Consider the following 21,199-nt stretch of genomic DNA (forward strand, 5'->3'; position numbering starts at 1 on the left):
TTGGGTTAACAACATTTAACAAGATCGTTAACCTAAAGGTTTCAAAACAACACTTACATATAACGACTAACGATGACTTAACGACTCAGTTAAAATGTATATACATGTAGTGTTTTAATATGTATTTATACACTTTTGAAAGACTTCAATACACTTATCAAAATACTTCTACTTAACAAAAATGCTTACAATTACATCCTCGTTCAGTTTCATCAACAATTCTACTCGTATGCACCCGTATTCGTACTCGTACAATACACAGCTTTTAGATGTATGTACTATTGGTATATACACTCCAATGATCAGCTCTTGGCAGCCCATGTGAGTCACCTAACACATGTGGGAACCATCATTTGGCAACTAGCAAGAAATATCTCATAAAATTACAAAAATATGAGTAATCATTCATGACTTATTTACATGAAAACAAAATTACATATCCTTTATATCTAATCCATACACCAACGACCAAAAACACCTACAAACACTTTCATTCTTCAATTTTCTTCATCTAATTGATCTCTCTCAATTTCTATCTTCAAGTTCTAAGTGTTCTTCATATATTCTACAAGTTCTAGTTACATAAAATCAAGAATACTTTCAAGTTTGCTAGCTCACTTCCAATCTTGTAAGGTGATCATCCAACCTCAAGAAATCTTTGTTTCTTACAGTAGGTTATCATTCTAATACAAGGTAATAATCATATTCAAACTTTGGTTCAATTTCTATAACTATAACAATCTTATTTCAAGTGATGATCTTACTTGAACTTGTTTTCGTGTCATGATTCTGCTTCAAGAACTTCGAGCCATCCAAGGATCCGTTGAAGCTAGATCCATTTTTCTCTTTTCCAGTAGGTTTATCCAAGGAACTTAAGGTAGTAATGATGTTCATAACATCATTCGATTCATACATATAAAGCTATCTTATTCGAAGGTTTAAACTTGTAATCACTAGAACATAGTTTAGTTAATTCTAAACTTGTTCGCAAATAAAAGTTAATCCTTCTAACTTGACTTTTAAAATCAACTAAACACATGTTCTATATCTATATGATATGCTAACTTAATGATTTAAAACCTGGAAACACGAAAAACACCGTAAAACCAGATTTACGCCGTCGTAGTAACACCGCGGGCTGTTTTGGGTTAGTTAATTAAAAACTATGATAAACTTTGATTTAAAAGTTGTTATTCTGAGAAAATGATTTTTATTATGAACATGAAACTATATCCAAAAATTATGGTTAAACTCAAAGTGGAAGTATGTTTTCTAAAATGGTCATCTAGACGTCGTTCTTTCGACTGAAATGACTACCTTTACAAAAACGACTTGTAACTTATTTTTCCGACTATAAACCTATACTTTTTCTGTTTAGATTCATAAAATAGAGTTCAATATGAAACCATAGCAATTTGATTCACTCAAAACGGATTTAAAATGAAGAAGTTATGGGTAAAACAAGATTGGATAATTTTTCTCATTTTAGCTACGTGAAAATTGGTAACAAATCTATTCCAACCATAACTTAATCAACTTGTATTGTATATTATGTAATCTTGAGATACCATAGACACGTATACAATGTTTCGACCTATCATGTCGACACATCTATATATATTTCGGAACAACCATAGACACTCTATATGTGAATGTTGGAGTTAGCTATACAGGGTTGAGGTTGATTCCAAAATATATATAGTTTGAGTTGTGATCAATACTGAGATACGTATACACTGGGTCGTGGATTGATTCAAGATAATATTTATCGATTTATTTCTGTACATCTAACTGTGGACAACTAGTTGTAGGTTACTAACAAGGACAGCTGACTTAATAAACTTAAAACATCAAAATATATTAAAAGTGTTGTAAATATATTTTGAACATACTTTGATATATATGTATATATTGTTATAGGTTCGTGAATCAACCAGTGGCCAAGTCTTACTTCCCGATGAAGTAAAAATCTGTGAAAGTGAGTTATAGTCCCACTTTTAAAATCTAATATTTTTGGGATGAGAATACATGCAGGTTTTATAAATGATTTACAAAATAGACACAAGTACGTGAAACTACATTCTATGGTTGAATTATCGAAATCGAATATGCCCCTTTTTATTAAGTCTGGTAATCTAAGAATTAGGGAACAGACACCCTAATTGACGCTAATCCTAAAGATAGATCTATTGGGCCTAACAAACCCCATCCAAAGTACCGGATGCTTTAGTACTTCGAAATTTATATCATATCCGAAGGGTGTCCCGGAATGATGGGGATATTCTTATATATGCATCTTGTTATTGTCGGTTACCAGGTGTTCACCATATGAATGATTTTTATCTCTATGTATGGGATGTGTATTGAAATATGAAATCTTGTGGTCTATTGTTACGATTTGATATATATAGGTTAAACCTATAACTCACCAACATTTTTGTTGACGTTTTAAGCATGTTTATTCTCAGGTGATTATTAAGAGCTTCCGCTGTTGCATACTAAAATAAGGACAAGATTTGGAGTCCATGTTTGTATGATATTGTGTAAAAACTGCATTCAAGAAACTGATTTCGATGTAACATATTTGTATTGTAAACCATTATGTAATGGTCATGTGTAAACAGGATATTTTAGATTATCATTATTTGATAATCTACGTAAAGCTTTTTAAACCTTTATTTATGAAATAAAGGTTATGGTTTGTTTTAAAAATGAATGCAGTCTTTGAAAAACGTCTCATATAGAGGTCAAAACCTCGCAACGAAATCAATTAATATGGAACGTTTTTAATCAATAAGAACGGGACATTTCACCGAGGGCTTTGAGGTAAAGGGTAAAGGGAAGTAGGTTTGTAAGCTAAAGAAAAGTTTGTATGGATTGAAGCAAGCACCTCGGCAATGGTACTTGAAGTTTGATGATTTTATGAAGAAGATTGGTTTCTTAAGATGTGAAGCGAATCACTGTTGCTACTTGAAGAAACTCAAGTCTTCTTATATAATCTTATTGTTGTATGTTGATGACATGTTACTTGCAGGTTCTAACATGTCCGAAATTAACAAATTGAAGGGATTACTTTCTCGTGAATTCGAGATGAAAGATCTTGGTGGTGCTAGGCAAATACTTGGCATGAGTATTGTGCGTGATCGTGTGAAAGGTACTCTATACTTGTCTCAATCCAAATATATTGAGAAAGTAATAGAGAGGTTTAATATGGAGAATTCAAAGGCTCGTTCTATGCCTTTGGGTAGCACGATTAAGTTATCAAAAAGTCAATCACCAAAGACGGTAAAAGACAAAACGGATATGGAAAAGGTTCCATATGCATCGGCCGTGGGTAGTATTATGTATGCCATGGTTTGTACAAGACCCGATATTGCTCAAGCAGTGGGAGTTGTAAGTCGTTATATGTCTAATCCGGGGAAAGAGCATTGGGAAGCGGTCAAATGGTTGCTTCGTTATTTGAAAGGTACTTCTAATATGGGATTGTGCTTCTCTAAAAGCAATGTCATACTTAGGGGTTATGCGGATGCTGATTTGGGTGGATGTGACGATTCATGGAAAAGCACTACGGGTTATGTTTTCACAATAGGGAAGACGGCGGTTAGTTGGATGTCTCGACTACAAAAGAGTGTTGCTTTGTCAACCACCGAGGCCGAATATATGGCTATTGCAGAAGCTTCTAAAGAGCTTGTTTGGTTGAAAAACTTCTTAGGTGAGTTGGGTAAAAGACAAGACTATTGCGTCTTGAATTGTGATAATCAAAGTGCGGTTCATCTTGGGAAGAATCCGGTATTTCATAGTCGTACGAAACACATCAAGATAAGGTATCATTTTATTTGACAACATATAAATGATGGTACTTTATTATTGGAGAAAATCCTTGGTACGAAGAATCCTGCTGATATGTTTACTAAGGTTGTTACGACAGAGAAATTGAGGTTTTGCATTACCTCAATTGGTCTTCTAATGAATTGATGAGAGAAGACCCCAACTAGAGAATTAGAGAGTTAATGTTTCAATTCTAACAAGTAGTGTTGAAGACCTTGTATCGAAAGTCTGCTCATCCGAAGTATGTGTTGAGTGTGCGTGTCCTAAATGGAGTTTGGCGGTATAATGGTGGTTTAACGTTCTTGGTTAGATCGTTGATATTTTGGGTTGATGAAGGTTGGGTTTGTTCAAAGTCTCCAAGTGGGAGATTGTTGGAGATATGGAGAACTTTAAACAATTAGAGGGAAGATTCCAGGAAACTCACACGAAGCTTTCACGAAGTTGTTAGGAAACTCACATGTAGCTTCTACGAAGTTGTCAGGAAACTCACATGTAGCTTCCATGAAGCTGTCAGGAAACTCACATGAAGCTTCAAGGAATTATTTTTAGCTTACTCTTTAAACCATTCTATAAATAGACCCTCTTGTAACTCATTGTAAACACACCACAAACATTCAGTAAATACATTCTCTAGTTGGTCCGTGGACTAAAGCAATCACAACGATTGCATATAACCACGTTATCTCTTGTGTCGATTTACATTTCTTGCATTTATAATCTTTCGTTCATTAAGTGGGTTAGTAATCTTGTAGAATTACTATCGGTGAGTGATCTTGTTGAATCACTTGCGTTGTTTTGGGTCCTAATATCCTTACAGTTTTGTGTTTGCATGTAATATTTCCTTATTTTCCCTTGGTCATATCGTATACCCAACATTTGTGTCTTATCAACTCCATTATTTGATGCTTAGGTGATGATTATCATTGCATGGATCACAAAAGGGTAAACAAAGTTTTATATAATTTTGATGGAGTTGTGGTTAATTATGTTTTGAGCGTCTTCAAATGCAACTAAAGTGCTTGAAACAATAAGTGATGAGATGATCCGTTATAGGTTGGTGTTACTAATATACACTTTTTTAGTTCCTTGTATCTTTTATAGGTTGGTGTAATTATTTGACTTTTATCATGGTCACAATGTTAATATACACAGGACAATGATCATCAAGGGCATAGTTTATAAGGGCCTTCGTTACGGCATTATTACATCATTGGGTTTATTACATAAACACCAACTCCACTAATTCATGACCGAATTTCGAGTTTTCGACAAATTTATAGTTGAGATAATTAATTTCTTTCGTCAATATTCCTTTTTGCAGGTGGCAAATACACCACTTCATACTGATGTGGTCAACTTTCTCCTGAAGTTCAGTACGCCTTAATTCCTTAAACCATTGAATATGAAGCAAGTAACATGGTACTGAAAATCTTGATACTCTATGATTAGTACTTATAACATATTGCTCCACTACAATCAACTATGTATGTATTATTGAGAAACTTTATTGCACTTTGGTAGTTGAGTGCTAAAAACTCATGTACCGATACTGAATTCCTTTCTCAAACGTTTATTACATTTAGTAACAGTTTTTGGAATGCTCTCTTTGTTGCGATTTCCATTCGTTATAAATTGACATGAATTGAAGATATAGATACATTTAGATGCTATTAATTTCCTGTTTTGTTTTGATGCTATTTTTTGAACTTTTTTTTTTTGATAATTGATTTTAAATGGCAGCTTCGGTGGGCTTTAGTACTCCGGACCTGTTTCCTTCTTCTGGTTGTTGGCGTGAATACGCTTTAAGACATGTAATATTTATTAAAAGTGAAGCTAATTCCGCTATCCGACCTATTTAGGGACTTCGAGTAGTTTATTATCAGGGAGGTTACGACAACCTAACGTTGACTTGAAAGCTAAATTCTTAATAATATAGATATATAGATATAGATACATTTAGATGCTATTAATTTCCTGTTTTGTTTTGTTGCTATTTTTTGAAATTTTTTTTTGATAATTATTTTTAAATGGCAGCTCCGCTGAGCTTTAGTACTCCGGACCAGTTTCCTTCTTCTGGTTGTTGACGTGAATATGCTTTAAGACAGGTAATATTTATTAAAAATGAAGCTAATTCCTTTATCCGACCATATTGTATTAATTGATAGAGTGATAGTTAAGTTCATTGACACTTACATGTAAAATGTCAAATTTGGATGGTAGATTCGGTTGGGTTCTCATGCCAAAATAACCTTTGGTTGATTGTGTATTATTCATCTATTGATATGTGGGTGTATGCTTAATTCACCCATGGAGTTTGATGAAATGGTTGAAAAAGAAAAAAATTTCTGGCCATGTGAAAGAAGGTATGTAGAAATTTTTAAATAACTATGTTACTATTTCATTATTTATTTAACAGCAATCTAAAGATACTGTGAGCATGTGTCTTGACAAGTATGTTTATTATGCCTATTTATAATTGTGTGACATTAATATGATCAAATTGTTAAATATCACGGGTGTGTATGATTTTCATTACATAGATGTCCCATAACAAAGTTGTACATCATGGATTAATTTGTACAGTGATACACTTTAATCTACATGGATGTCCCATAACAAAGTTGGTAAATGGGTCAAAATGTCTTTGTGTCCAAAAGATACTGTTAATGTATGTTGGATTGATCCGAATTTAATTTAATGTATGTTTTGTTTTAAGCTTCTTTGTCTTAAACAATTTTTTGTTAGATTAATTAAAGCATTCTTATTATTAATTTTGTATTTCACATTTTATACTATTTACGCTTATGATTTTTACTAATAGGGTATTTTTTCTGTTTGTGACGGTTTCAACTAACTTAGTGGTCTGAAAAGATCGGATTAATAGACGACGAGAATGACAATGCAATAGACCTTGAGGCAATAATTGAACAAGTCTTTCAATTTTCAAGTATATTTAGTATATTGAAGAAGCGTTTCACTTATCAGGTACATTTAACTTAGTCACTAAACATTTGGCTTCTTTCTGTTTATAAGTGTGCTTGAAGAATATATGGGTGTCTTTAGCTATAATAACCCATTTAATTTGTAGTGATTTAGTTGTTTTTACCACTGCTATGGGTCTCCCGTGTGGCTATTCAGATGGTTACCTAATGGGTCTCTTGTGTGGCTATTATAAGGCAATATGGACTCATTTACTTTTTTATGTAGTTGTATTTGAAGATTTTTTTTTTTTGAAAGATTGAGCACTATATTCCAACAAGATATGTTACACGAATTTATATATAATATCCACAACAGGTTTAAACCCATAACCTCAAGGTTAAATGGGCACCTTGATACTGCCCGGCTAATGGTCCTTGGGTCTTGCAATATGACTCTCTTAAATGTAACCATTATAATCCAGTTGTATGTAAGTGATAAATTTATCTGTTTTTTTTTCTATGAATATTGCAGGAAGAAATCATTCGTTACCTGTTGATCAACATATTTGTATTTTAGCATCATCATGATCTAGCTATTTTTAGAACTTTGTTTTTACAGTATACCTCCAAGGTACTATTTTTAATTTATTTTCACTTTGTTAATTCGTTTATCTGTGTCTATAAAGTCGTGTATGTATATATAATATTCTAATGATTTTAGTTTCATTTTACGTTGATTCAGACTGATGTTATTGATGCCGAGGCTACCAAAATTGATAAAAAGGTCACTTTTGTTTTCGTCTACTTTTTCTCTTTTAATTATGTAATGTTGTGTATGTGTATATGTATATTTGTATATGTAAGTGTTAGCTCTTTGTTGCAATTGCCTATTAGATGGAGTATTAGATATCAAGGTTACTTTTGTATTTATAGTTCATTGTCTATTCTAAAAGATTATGTATTCTCATTTTTGAATGAGGCAAAGTTAGTATTAGGGATACGTTGATGCATCCTGATCGTACGGGCGGTGGAGGTTCATCTCAGGTAGTGCACGTTGAAGGCTATTGACAATTTCAATTACATTTGCTTCAGGTGATTGTGTTAGTCCGTTAAAAAGGGTAATTGTGTTGCTTGCATTTCATTTGTTATGTATTTCAGTTATTTTGTATCTCATGGTATCATAAATTTAACTACGTAGTTGTGAAGGCTGATTTGGTGACCTCTGTAACTGCAGCTGTTGTAAAACCTGTTGCTGTACTATCTGATGAATGTGTAGCGACAACAGATACTACTGTCACGCGGGCGTCAAAATTCCAAATCATCAATAATAGTTTGATTTGTGGTAATGATGGGTTAAATTTCTTTCTTATTTGTTTACTAAGTCGTTAGTTTTTTTAGCTGTTCATGTTATGTATTAATTAGTGAACTGAATCCTCTAACTTTTGTCCAAAACAGCTTTGGCAGCCGTGCGTCCTGCTGGAAATGTGTTTGCTTTTAGTAGCGGCGTTGCAGGTCGAGTCCCATTGTTGGAGATGACCATTTTTTTGGCATGTGTAACGCATCACAATTTTGACAACACCCATACAAAACTGCTTGCGAAATCGCGGGCTTTAAGCAAACCCTGCCAGTTGCATGGTAAGTTTATATCATTTATTTACTTGCATACTATAATTCTATATAGTGTCAATTGTTCTTTTTTTAACTGAAGTTTCATGCTACATTTCATATGCTCAACATAAAAATTACAGATAATTGATGACCGACCTATCATCACCTATATGCAAGCTTGAAATAGTGTTTTTATGATCTATTATATGTATCTTCAGTTTTTAGTTGTTTTTCCCATCGAAGCTTTGGGTCAACGAACTTTGAATTAGGCTTTAACATGTTTTGTCATTCAAAAGCAACTCTTTAGAGACTAGAAAATATATGGAATGAGTGGATTCTATTCTGTGTTCGAAATAATCAAAATTAATATTTAAGGATAAAGAATATACCTCCAGAAGTAGATCTCGACATATAGGCTATGACAAACACCTAAAATTATAAAAGAATAAATAATTAAAATTAAATTAAAATAATAAATAAAAGAAGAAATCAATTAACTGATTATTTTAGGATAGTTTTAAAACGTATATATATTTGATTATTTTAGGTGTTTGTCATAGCCTATATGATATCTTCTTTTATAGTTATAGGATATTTTTAAAATGTATGTATATTTAGTAATGGTAATTACGGGATTGAGATTCTCTAAGTTATACTATAACTTGATTAATCAAGTTGACTTTTGTGATAATGTATATCTTTTTTAACTTTTTTTAAACCTTAAACCCGTAAATTTGCGGGTCTTTTAGTCAAATATCATAGTACGATTAAAGATCTCTGGAAAATAGCAATCCCGAGTACTCCGCATTACAATCTCATAACAAACTAACAAATAATATATAAGATATAATTATTCCGATAATTCAATTTTCTCTGTAATCAAACAATCATATTTTATATAAAGCTACAACGATTCTTTTGTACCTGTAGATATGCGTTTTTTGGTTCTACTTTGCTCAATAACTATATAGATATATTATCTCAATGTCGAGGTTACTACAACGCATGCAAAATAAAAAAAGTAATCACATTTACTCACGTAAAACCAATACCTGTTTATCCAATAAAGTAGCCCCGCGAATTCGCGGGCGCTAAGCTAGTATATATATAAAATATTATGTAATATGAATATATATAATATAAATATATGTGGTGTATTATTAAATAAAATAAAATATATGTGTAGTGTATGTACAAACATCGGATGAAACATAAATTTTTATTTGCAATTCATATTGTTATGTAAATAGCGATACTAAAAAAATAGAAAAAGCATATAAATTATTTAAGAGCCCGTGGTGTTGAAAAATTTTAAAAATTCTTTCGAATTTAAGAGCTCGTGGTGCTGGCAAATTTTAAAAGTGGTGTTAGGAACTTAACGTCTACAATTTTTTTATTTCTCACCATTAATATCTTTTTAATTATATATAAATTGTTACTAAGTAATAATAAAAGAAAATATGAGTACGTAATATATATACTTCTTTATATATATATATATATATATATATATATATATATATATATATATATATATATATATATATATTTCTAAAATAATGATGTCATGATTAAGCTAATTACCCTTTAACTTTCATAATGATGATGATGTCATAATTATATATTAATTTATTTTGAAAAATAATACGAAATCTTTTATAAAAGAAAATACTAATCTCTCCTAAATTGTAATATTAATTTTCTAAAAAAATTTAAAAGGCATTTATTATTATTATTTACTTTTAATATAATAATTATAATTATAATTATTATATTATTAATATTCAAATATGGATTCTTTTTACGAAATTAATTACGTTACATATGTATGCGAAAATACATGTCTCTATATATTTGTAAAAACGACGACAAGTGTCTTAGTCAAACGGGTCATTAAAATAAATGACTTTATCATTTACATTCAGTTAATACCTAAAACTTGTCATTAAATTGTTTTGTTTAAACAAACTCGTGATTTCACGGGTCATTTTACTAGTATATATATATATATATATATATATATATATATATAATATATATATATATATATTTTACTAGTATATATATATATATATATATATATATATATATATATATATATATAATATTATGTAATATAAATACATGTATCGTATCATTAAATTAAATATATATGTAGTGTGTGTACAAACATGATGAAACATAAATTTTGATCAATTTTCAACAATATAATAATGGTATACATTATTTTTCACGAGTTTATAAATAAGTGGTAGCCTAGTAGACCTCTAAATGAGTGGTGGCAATCGAATTCAAGTAGCGAAATTGAAACGAATACAATTTAATTAATATTAATATAAATATATGGTAATAAAATAATATTTTGGATAAATACAATATAATGCATATATGGTAATATAGTAATATTTTAGATTAATATATGGTAATATAATATATGGTAATATTAATATATGGTAATAAAACAATATACAATTTAATTCGGTTTAATAATAGAATGACATGTAGGATTATCTAATTAAGATTAATTGATATAATAACACGTAGGACAATTGAATTTAGATTAATTTAGAAGATGACACGTAGAATTTATGGCACGTACTTCATAATAATGTATAGATAGATATTATATTATATATTATATATTATACATTACATATTACATATTACATATTATATTATATACTATATACCAAGAGCAATGTGTGTGGTGATGTGTCAGTTCAGTGTTAGTTCAGTGTCTTGCTGATGACTGGACGCTGACTGGACTGACACTGAAAACTGACATTGGTGAAAAAACAGGGGAATCGGGAAGATGGTTAGTTCAGTGTCTTAGAAAGAGAAAATATTTATGTTTTTATTATTTAGTAGTTATAATTATAATTAATAATTAATTTAAACTATTAATTATAATAAGAATAAAATACGTAAATTACATCGAATATTCTAGATTTGTTGACATTTGACTTTTATAAGTGTTTATCTATACAAAACGTTTAGTGTTTAGTTGATACATTATTAACTTGAGGGTATATAATATCGTATATAGTGCTAGTATAGGGATTTCAAATGAAATATATCACAAATATGCCTCTTCTTCCCTAAATTTTCTACCAAACCCAGCAGCCACACCTGCAATTCCTCGTTACATATTTCCACCGCATTATCTAAAACAAATTTATATACTAAAAGAAAAAAAGAAAAAAAAAAGAGCAAACGGTCGAATAGTTTGAAATTTGGGCCCACAAACTCCGACGACACCAACGTCGTGCTCTCGACTTTGAGTATGAAGACGCCGGACCGACACTGAAATGGTGTCGGCCGACCGTCGGTTGGAACCAAAGCACAATCCGACGCTGGAGATTTGTGTTCCACACCTCATGCTCTAAAGGGGGTGGGTTTTGGTGTCATTCCCCACCCCCCCCCCCCACCCCCCACCCAAATGTCGTTTCACTCCTCCTTTCACACTTGCAATTTTTATTATTCCCCCTAAACTACAACCAACTTACAAAAACTACACCAAATTTCAGGAGGCTAAAAAGTAAATTCTCTAACTTAAAATACAAACTCCACCCGAACACATCGACAAACTCCATCCGAACACTTCGACATCGCGTTTCTTCCTGCTCGCCGTGAGTTAAATTTCACCGACCACACCGTTAAACTCAAAATATTTTATGAACAAAACGAAACTAACTGTGTTCAAAACGGACACTTTTTAAAAACGCTAAACACAACGACAGCCCGTATCTTCCTGCTCGCCGTGAGTTAAATTTTTTCGACATCATCGTCAGAGTCGAAATAATTTTTTGAACAAAACGAAACTAAGTAAATTCGAAACGGATACTTTTTAATAACGCTAAACACAACGACAACCCGTATCTTCCTGCTCGCCGCGAGTTAAATTTTTTCGACAACACCGTTAGACTCGAAATAATTTTATGACTAAAACGAAACTAACTACGTTCAAAACGGACACTTTTCCATAAACGCTAAAGACAATGACGTCTACAACGGCGCTTAACACATGGGCCATTTTCCCTTCTGTAAATACATAAAGCTACGTTAAATATAAATACGCAGACCGAAAGCCCCCGCCGCATCGTGCGCGCTGCATCCGGACTAGTTTTAACTAAATCTTATCTATTTATATCTTAGTATATTAATTAATTAATTATAATTATACATATATATGTAAAATATATGTAAACCTATATGTATATATTAAATTATAAAGAATAATTAATTCAATTTAATCACTAAATGCCACATAAGCAAAAACATTTTTATTTTATATATATATATATATATATATATTCGAATATCCAATGTTCCGTTCACATAAAACAAAACTAGTTATTTACCACTGTACAAAATGAAACTTCCCGCACTTTTTCATGTGACCATCATTCCGTGATTTAAACTCACAAATACAAGTACACAACCGCGCACAATTTCATAACAACGTCCAGTCATAATTACAGCTATCATCATGACGTAATATCTGATTATAATCAAGTATTTCATTGATAAATCTTCAACCATTTGTAATCTACTGTTACATTCACTCATTCTTCATTTATCGGTATACAGTTTGTATCTATATCTATATCTGTAACTCTTCTTCATTCTCCTAATTAGTTTCACAATGTCATGAATATTTGTATTTGTTTCGAAATATTTTTGTATTAGGTTTACGAGAAAAACCAATAACTGTACGTTAAGTTGGGTAAATACGGAAACTAATAATCTCATCAATTATTACCCTTTAACTTTATGTAATTTGTAAATATGTAATTTGTTATTACATGTACACAAAAATATTACATGATACCACAAGCATAAACAAAAATAATATTTACACGAGATCTTGAAACGGTTGAGTTTGTTAGCTCCGGTTTCTAGAATATTCAGTTGAATTACCCCTTGCACCAATGAGGTGTTGCCACTTGGACAACTTGAAATTAGCCCGCCTTTTATATAATTCGCTTCTTTCTTGTGTAAAAGTCCCAGTCTCTGTAACAAAAACACTATAACACACACTTCAATTCTTCCAATACTTCTTTCGTCATCATCCACATCACATAAAGTTACAAAATTTCATCAATTTTCATTGATGAACTCAAGAATTATTCCGATCATCAGTTCTTGGTAATCAACAAGAACTACATTCAACAATCAATTTCATCATTCACAGGTACTGAATCCATCTCTCTTCATAATTCTTATCCCTTTCTGTATGATTATGAAGTTTCTGTAACCTAATTGCTTTGTTCTTTTACTTTGTGGTTCTATGTTCTGATTGTTCTTGATTTCCGTGCCCTAATTTTTGTTGTTTGATCCTCTTTTAAGGATCTTGATATTGCAAGAATTGACAGTTTCTGTTTATCTGTATTGATTCAATATTGTTCACTTTCAATGAGGATTTTCATAAACATAACAGTCCATTACAACTTCACGTTCTTCAACAAAGTTAAAATATTTTTGGTATTATTATTGTTTTGCAGTTTACTTCTGATCTATGTTTCAATTTAGGAGTATGTTTTATCTATTATTTGATATTTGATTCACTCCCCCCTTTAGTTTTGTTAAAAAATTGAATGTAGTTGCTTTGTACATAATGTAGTATTTGGATCACCATCTTGAATTTTGATTCTTGAATACAAGTAATCAATATCTATCAATATAAGCTAAATCACCTCAATTTTGTTTATTTCATGTTCATAAAATTCAATCAAAATGAGTATATTTTCTCGTTCAAGTTTTCTTGAAATCAAGACCTTCATTAATACGTCAGTGTAACACAATTTATAGCTAAAGTTCACACTTTAAACTATAAAGGTTAGAAATTAAACACCCCATTTTTTGTTTTGTTAGGTTCAGAGAAAAGCTTGTTTTAGTTTTAATTAGTGTTCTTTAACTTCTTATTATGACCTTTGATGCACTTTTCAGGAATATTTTTAGTTCAGGCTGCTTGCCATCATCAATTGTTGGAAGCTTCGACGAGCCCAACACATCCACTATAGAGGACCTAGATTATACTACACTCACTACACCAACACCTTGACGTTGGTTAGCCTTTAATTTTATGAATCCTTAGTGCACAATAATGTTTAGGCGACAGTGTCGACCATATATCATTCAGGCGGTATAACCGACCATATATCACTTAGGCAGCAGAGCCGACCATATAATAGATACAACACAAGTGCACTAAGAACTTAAACACAAACTGAGGCTTAAATGAGAAACTTAACGAAGAACACTTTTTATCAATACAAAGAAACAATTACAATATTATAAACTCAACTCACACTTTTTTTTTTTTTACTTCTTCTCAACTTCTTCTTCCAACTCTTCTTCACACCTCACAAATGAAAACTCCACCCATATTTATACTACTCCATGGAACTTTCTAGACACTACATATTTCCATGGATATATAAATATCTAGATATTTCCTACACATGATAATATCTAGATTTTTCTACCATATACAACTATCAAGATTTTTCTTTTACATTCTAAAATCTAGAATTTTCTTTTATACATTTGCTATATTATTAAACTAGCTTAAGGCCCGCGAATTCGCGAGCACTTTTGTATAGATGTTATCGAAAGTGTGATTTCAAGTAAAGTAGCTTTATATATAATCTTTTTGTTTGATTATAAAGGACGATTAGCTATTTTGAAAACAATTCACATGAATTCATATAAAATACAATATCATAATGACTTCTTGTATTTGTTCGTTTTACTTTATCTGCACATGATCATTTGTTGATTTTAGTGATACATCATTTCATATTTCATATATATTGTTTTTTTTTTGTTTCTGAAAAGTATTACGGGATCACTCAAAAGGACTTAACAATCCACGCGTTCATCTCCCACAATTGCATAACTCGCCCACAAGTGCTGTTCGGGAGGAAATCCGGCCCAATCCGAGGGCATGGACGGTTAAACCCTCCCTCCCCCACCGCCCCTGCAACGCGATGTGCGAAAGGCACTCTTGGGTGGAATTCAAGGGTAAAGGAGCTAGGGTTGATCAGTATTTGGTTTGAAACCGTCTAACCCGAAAATCAAACCGAAAAAACCAAAATCGAATTTGAAAAATGGTTTTCAGATCGAGTAAAACCGAGATCGTATTTGAATTCGATTTTCGATTCGGTTTTGAAAATTCTTAATTTGGTTAAAACCAAAAACAAAATTCAAAAATTTTAACTTATATATTTTGTATATTTATTTTTTAATGTCGTTATATTTTGGGATCCAATCATCTAAATAGATTCTCGATTAATGACCTACATTATATTTAGGTTACTCAAATTATCATGTTCAACTTTTTAATAACGGAAGCAGTAAACGTCACACAATTAACTTGTAAATATTAATAAATCATTGAACTCTTGATTATTTAATAGTATGTCATTGTTTTAAGTTGTAAATAACTAAGACATCAGTAACGCCACAACTAAACTACCATGATTTTGAATTTTTTTCATGATTTTCTGGTTTTAACCGAAACCGAACCGAGTTCGAATTCGGTTTTCGGTTTCGGTTCGGTTTTCATTTTGAATTTGGTTTTTTAGTTCGGTTTTGCACAAAAAATAATTTTAAAACCGAATACACCGAACAAACCGATAATCGAACCGATGAACATCTCTAAAAGACGCAACCTTGTGTGCAATGTTGCACCCCACGAGAGTCGAACTTCTGACCTGTCGCTAAAAGAGGCACTCCCATCAATAGGTACTCCCAAGGCGTCGACCGGACACCCTAGCATAGCCTTTCCTGCAGGGATATCGCAGGGATATCGCAGATCAGACCACTACCACATGAGCTACAACAGAAGTTCAAATTTCATATATATTGTATTTGCTATTCAGAAAACTAATAACCTCATGAAGACGATTTAATCAACCTGTCGATCACTATTTATGTTAGGTTGTTGATATTTCCGCAAACTAAATTGATAAATCCACTAAATTCATACATTCAAAGCATGTAAAGAACTAACAACCATTTCACTGCAACTGTATTATCAAGTTAAGTGCCAATTTAATATTCACGAAATGAGTTATTAAATACATGTAAGCATGTGAAGAACTAACAACCATTTCACTGCAACTGTATTATTAATTATTAAGTGCCAATATAATATTCACGAAATGAGTTACTCATATTAAATACATGTAAGTTGAATTTAAAAGGGTATGTCATAAACTACTTTTCATTATAAACAAAATACACTTGTGACTAAGAAAATTACAAACTCTGTACTAAATACTAATCTTGATTCACCAGAACACAATTACAAAACCCAATTAACACCCAACTAATAATAATAATTAGGTACTGCGGTACGCGCATTGCGGAGGTTTGCGGCTTTGCGTACGTTATGTGTTGTTATTGTTGGTTATGTCAATGCATGATGGTAGAAGCTACGTTATTATGTAGCTAGCACCAGTCACATAGTTTGCTATTACAAATTTACATTTTATCACAGTAGTTACAAAAGTGTGACGTTATGGTAGGTACATGGGTTTTAGAGCACATAATAGTTACAAAGGTGTGCGATATCTACTTACCAAAAGAAGTTTCTGACATTGCTGCTACTGCTGCTATATGTAAGTGAGACTTTGTAGTTAATCTTTTTGTCCAGTTCCCACAGCTTACTCCATGATTCTAATCTTTTAACGTGTTGATGAATTGTACAGAGAACATAAGTTGTTTGCTATATTATGAGTATACTTTGGATCTCCAACAACGTAACAACACGTAATCTGCCTGCAGCAAACATAACCAATATCATTATAACATGTTTAAATTTTTAAGTATGATTGGGTTGAAACATTCTAAGGAAAGAAAATGGTTCATGGCCTTGAAATGTTTCAATACAAAGCCTGATAAAGATTGAATATTTGGAACATTCAAATATTAAATGCAATTATTCATAAAAAATGAGATTGATGTATTACCAAGCATAGTTTTCAAAATAAGCAGACTAACCAACCAAATAGAGTATCATGTACACCTTCATTTTCAAAGGATCGTACATAAAATTCGTCGGTTCACCTGCTTATCTTTTGTGTCTTTGTGAACCCACTTGACAGAAAAACCAAAGCATAGAAACACACAACATATTACTTGAAAAACTGTAGTTTAAATGGTTGGTTGTCCCTTTATGATCAAATCATTAAAAAAAAGAATTCATGAAAAAAGATCCTACCTTGACGTTTGTTTATGCGTAGCTGTAGATGCGTTCTTTGCCCAATTTGAAGGTGGTCAGCAAATGATGATCGGTGTCGCTATCATCTATATAGTCAATGATCTCAGACCATACCGTTCTACTTCAGTTATTTATAACCTGCATAATTAGAAATCCAATAACAGATAGTTTCATGAGTTCTTAGTGGTTGAGAGCTAAGTCATGTTCCAAACATAAATGATTTACTCCGTAATATTTAATCTAAATGAGCTTAGTAATCATTTATTTTGCTATTGCATACGAAATACGTCAGCAACCTTAGTGTACCAAATCTTTTTAAATGGGTCAAAACGGTGACATATGTTTCTAAAGTGCCTGTTGAAATTTTTTACATTATTTAACTGCTAAAAAATTAAATTTCTCACTATAAACCTAACCTGTTTTGACCCATAGCTCAACATCAACAAATATAACTCCAAACATGATTTAAGAGATATGTTCTAATAACGTATTTTGCTATTGCATACGAAATACGTCAGCAACCTTAGTGTACCAGATCTTTTAAAGTAGGTCAAAATGGTGACATATGTTTCCAAAGCGCCTTTTAAATGCATTTGTGACATTATTCAACTACTTAAAATTAAAATTTCTCTAAATAAAGCTAACCTATTTTGATCCATACCAAAAATCTTCACAGTATACAGATAACGAGATCAAACGTTTGGTTGATCAAATGGGTCATTTTGATTGCCCAAACTGCATGTTGAACTCAGTAGACCTCCTAAATCATGTTTTGAAAAAGTAACATATTAACTTTAACTCAACATATGATGCAATATTTTGCTAAAATTCAAACTCATCACAACATATAAAGCACATTATTTTACATTCATTAGTGAGGAGAACAGATAAACTCAACACATAGATAAGATTATTTCACATTCAATATATAGAGCTTTTTTTAGTTATTGATTCGACTGTAAGCTAATGATCTGTTAAATAACATAAGAAATATAAAATTGATTACCTGATTTCATGACATTAGGGTTCGTTTATATCGCATAATCTTCAACGATCGCCTGATTTCATTTGGCTCTTCTAACTCAGGGTGCATGTTAAGTTCTATTTCTTTGAACTGATTACACCGTTCATTCAACATTCACAACTTCTATTATAGTTTTAAGCTATCAATGTATCTTAATTTCTTTTTACTGTATAAGTTAACTTTTAAATTTAGGTTGTATAAAAATAATTATATATAGCAGAACCAAGTTGTTATAAACCTATCACCTTGATCCCATTAAGAATTTAACTAAAAATTAAAAATTTAACAAAAAATTATACATACCATTCAGTATCTTTGGCATACATATTTAATAGTTTGAACACATCTTGAATTAGCTGCAAAAACAACAAACAAAAACATCATACGGAGTATTAGATAGCTGAAGTCTTATAGTAATATATCAAAAGTTTACTTCAAAAAGGATAAAGTATGATGTATATATATATAAATTCACTCAACTCGCTTGTGAGTTGTCAACTTAATGATTAGAACTCATTCTTGAAGACAAAAGTAGTAACAAAAACCAGGTTTTTTTGAGATCTTTGATGAACTCTCACCATATATATGCAATTAATCCACAAAGGAGAAACAAAAGCAACCCAACCTAGTAATGTTAGCAACATCTGTAATTTGCATTCGCTAAGATTTTAAGAATCAGACTAAAAGTTATTACCATATAAACATAATTATTACTCCGTATTAAAATGTATGTAAATGTAAATTTACCACCTACCCCAAGCTTAAAAACACACATTCAAGTGTAAAATTAGGGCGTGGACAGATCCAGTTGGGTTAATTCCTCCACTTTTCATCCATTTTCATTTTCCGTAATTATTTTATCTCTTTATATGTTCAATGAGACAATGCCTATAGTTATACTTATATACAGAAAGATGATGATTATGATTACAAATAAATAATAGAATTCTCATAATACTTGCTGCAATTTATAATTTTAGCTTCTAACCATATTCCAGCAGCCTCAACCATTAATTGTCAGTTGCTTCCATATTCTTCTTTGAATATTTATTGGAATCTATATCAAAAAAATCAAATAAAAACAGCTTAAGTGATAAATACATTCAGTACATGTACGAATTCTAGTTGAATATATCATGAAACCTATACATACAAACCATCATACTCTGTAAAAATATTATTTTTGGTGGTAAAAGAGAATGATCACATTTTTAAATAAGTTGTGTTCATTTTGGCCTCAATAAATAAAAGCAACAATGAACTAATTTTACATAATGACATATAAAGTCGGGTTTAATGCTTTACATACAGATAACCACAACCACATGACATAATCAATTCACGCGAGCATTTAATCAAACACCTTATATGCATAATCATAAACCAATTAATTGTAGCAATATCAATAACGATTTGATGCATGATTAGCAATAGACTCAATAAAATTATCCTGAAACGGTGATCATAAGCACATACTATACTATTATTTTAACATATCGGATGTTCATGGTACTAAAACCCTAATAAAATTACAGATTAGGCAAAACCCTAAGTGAAACTTACAAATTACGAAGTGATATTTCGATCCAATTGAAGGCCGCCTGTAATGGTGTTTCTTCTTGAATCGATCTCCGTTCCCAATTGATTGGACTTAAACGAAAAGCACATGATCTGCGATCTTCCTTCTTTAGCACTTTGAAGAGAGAAACAATTGAGAAAAATGAAGTTGTGGTTCTTAATTTGTTGAACGGTCTGATCTTTGATGTGGAATTGATATCGGATATTGATGGTCGTTGTGTGTGGAATTGAGAGGATTTAGGGTTTTTTGTGTAGCTTTATCGTTCCGGTCAATCTGATTTCAAGGGTATTTTTGTAATCATATAAATCAATCTAGGATTATAATGTCATTAGAAGATTAGAGAGAAATTAAGGCCTAATATCAAAATGGTTAGTTAAATGAATTGCTAAGATTAGTGTAGCTTTATCGTTCCGGTCAATCTGATTTCAAGGGTATTTTTGTAATCATATAAATCAATCTAGGATTATAATGTCATTAGAAGATTAGAGAGAAATTAAGGCCTAATATCAAAATGGTTAGTTAAATGAATTGCTAAGATTAGTTTAGGCTCTTTAAAATGATCTATTTTTGCTTTTGTTATTATATAGAGTATAGATATAGAGTATAGATATAGAAGTATAGATAGATAGATATAGATATAGATAGATATAGATTTGCATTGTATTTAAAATCAATCTCTTTTAAACATTAAAAGAGGAGCAATATCCCTCCTCATTAATGTAGGTTAGCTAATTATGGCCATAGGATCATTACTAAGAATTCATCCAAACCATCCATTTACACTATTAGCTAACAAAAAAAAGGAATTAGCTAATCCAAGATTTAAAAGACTATAATACCCTATATTTAAATTCATAATTACAAAAATACACCCTATAATGATCCTAACGAACCAGCGAGATATAGTGTTTTCTTCAATTAGGTCATCGCCTATGTTAATTCATCCATTTATTCTGCAGACTTAATTCTGTTTCCAAATTGCGGGTTGAACACTAATCAACAAGGTATTC

The 21,199-nt window shown here is 31.3% G+C and overlaps 1 long non-coding RNA gene across 1 annotated transcript; it reads right to left on the reverse strand.

The window, feature by feature from the left end:
• Positions 1 to 17,587: 17,587 nt before the first annotated feature.
• On the reverse strand, positions 17,588 to 20,431 carry LOC139876915 (uncharacterized). The gene is made up of 3 exons (XR_011768363.1): positions 20,174 to 20,431; positions 19,599 to 19,667; positions 17,588 to 18,966 (listed from the first exon to the last, which is right to left on the reverse strand). It is a non-coding gene; the product is annotated as an uncharacterized lncRNA (long non-coding RNA).
• Positions 20,432 to 21,199: the final 768 nt, after the last annotated feature.

The sequence above is a fragment of the Rutidosis leptorrhynchoides genome, chromosome 1, assembly GCF_046630445.1.
Source record: "Rutidosis leptorrhynchoides isolate AG116_Rl617_1_P2 chromosome 1, CSIRO_AGI_Rlap_v1, whole genome shotgun sequence".
In the NCBI taxonomy this organism is placed as follows: domain Eukaryota; kingdom Viridiplantae; phylum Streptophyta; class Magnoliopsida; order Asterales; family Asteraceae; genus Rutidosis; species Rutidosis leptorrhynchoides.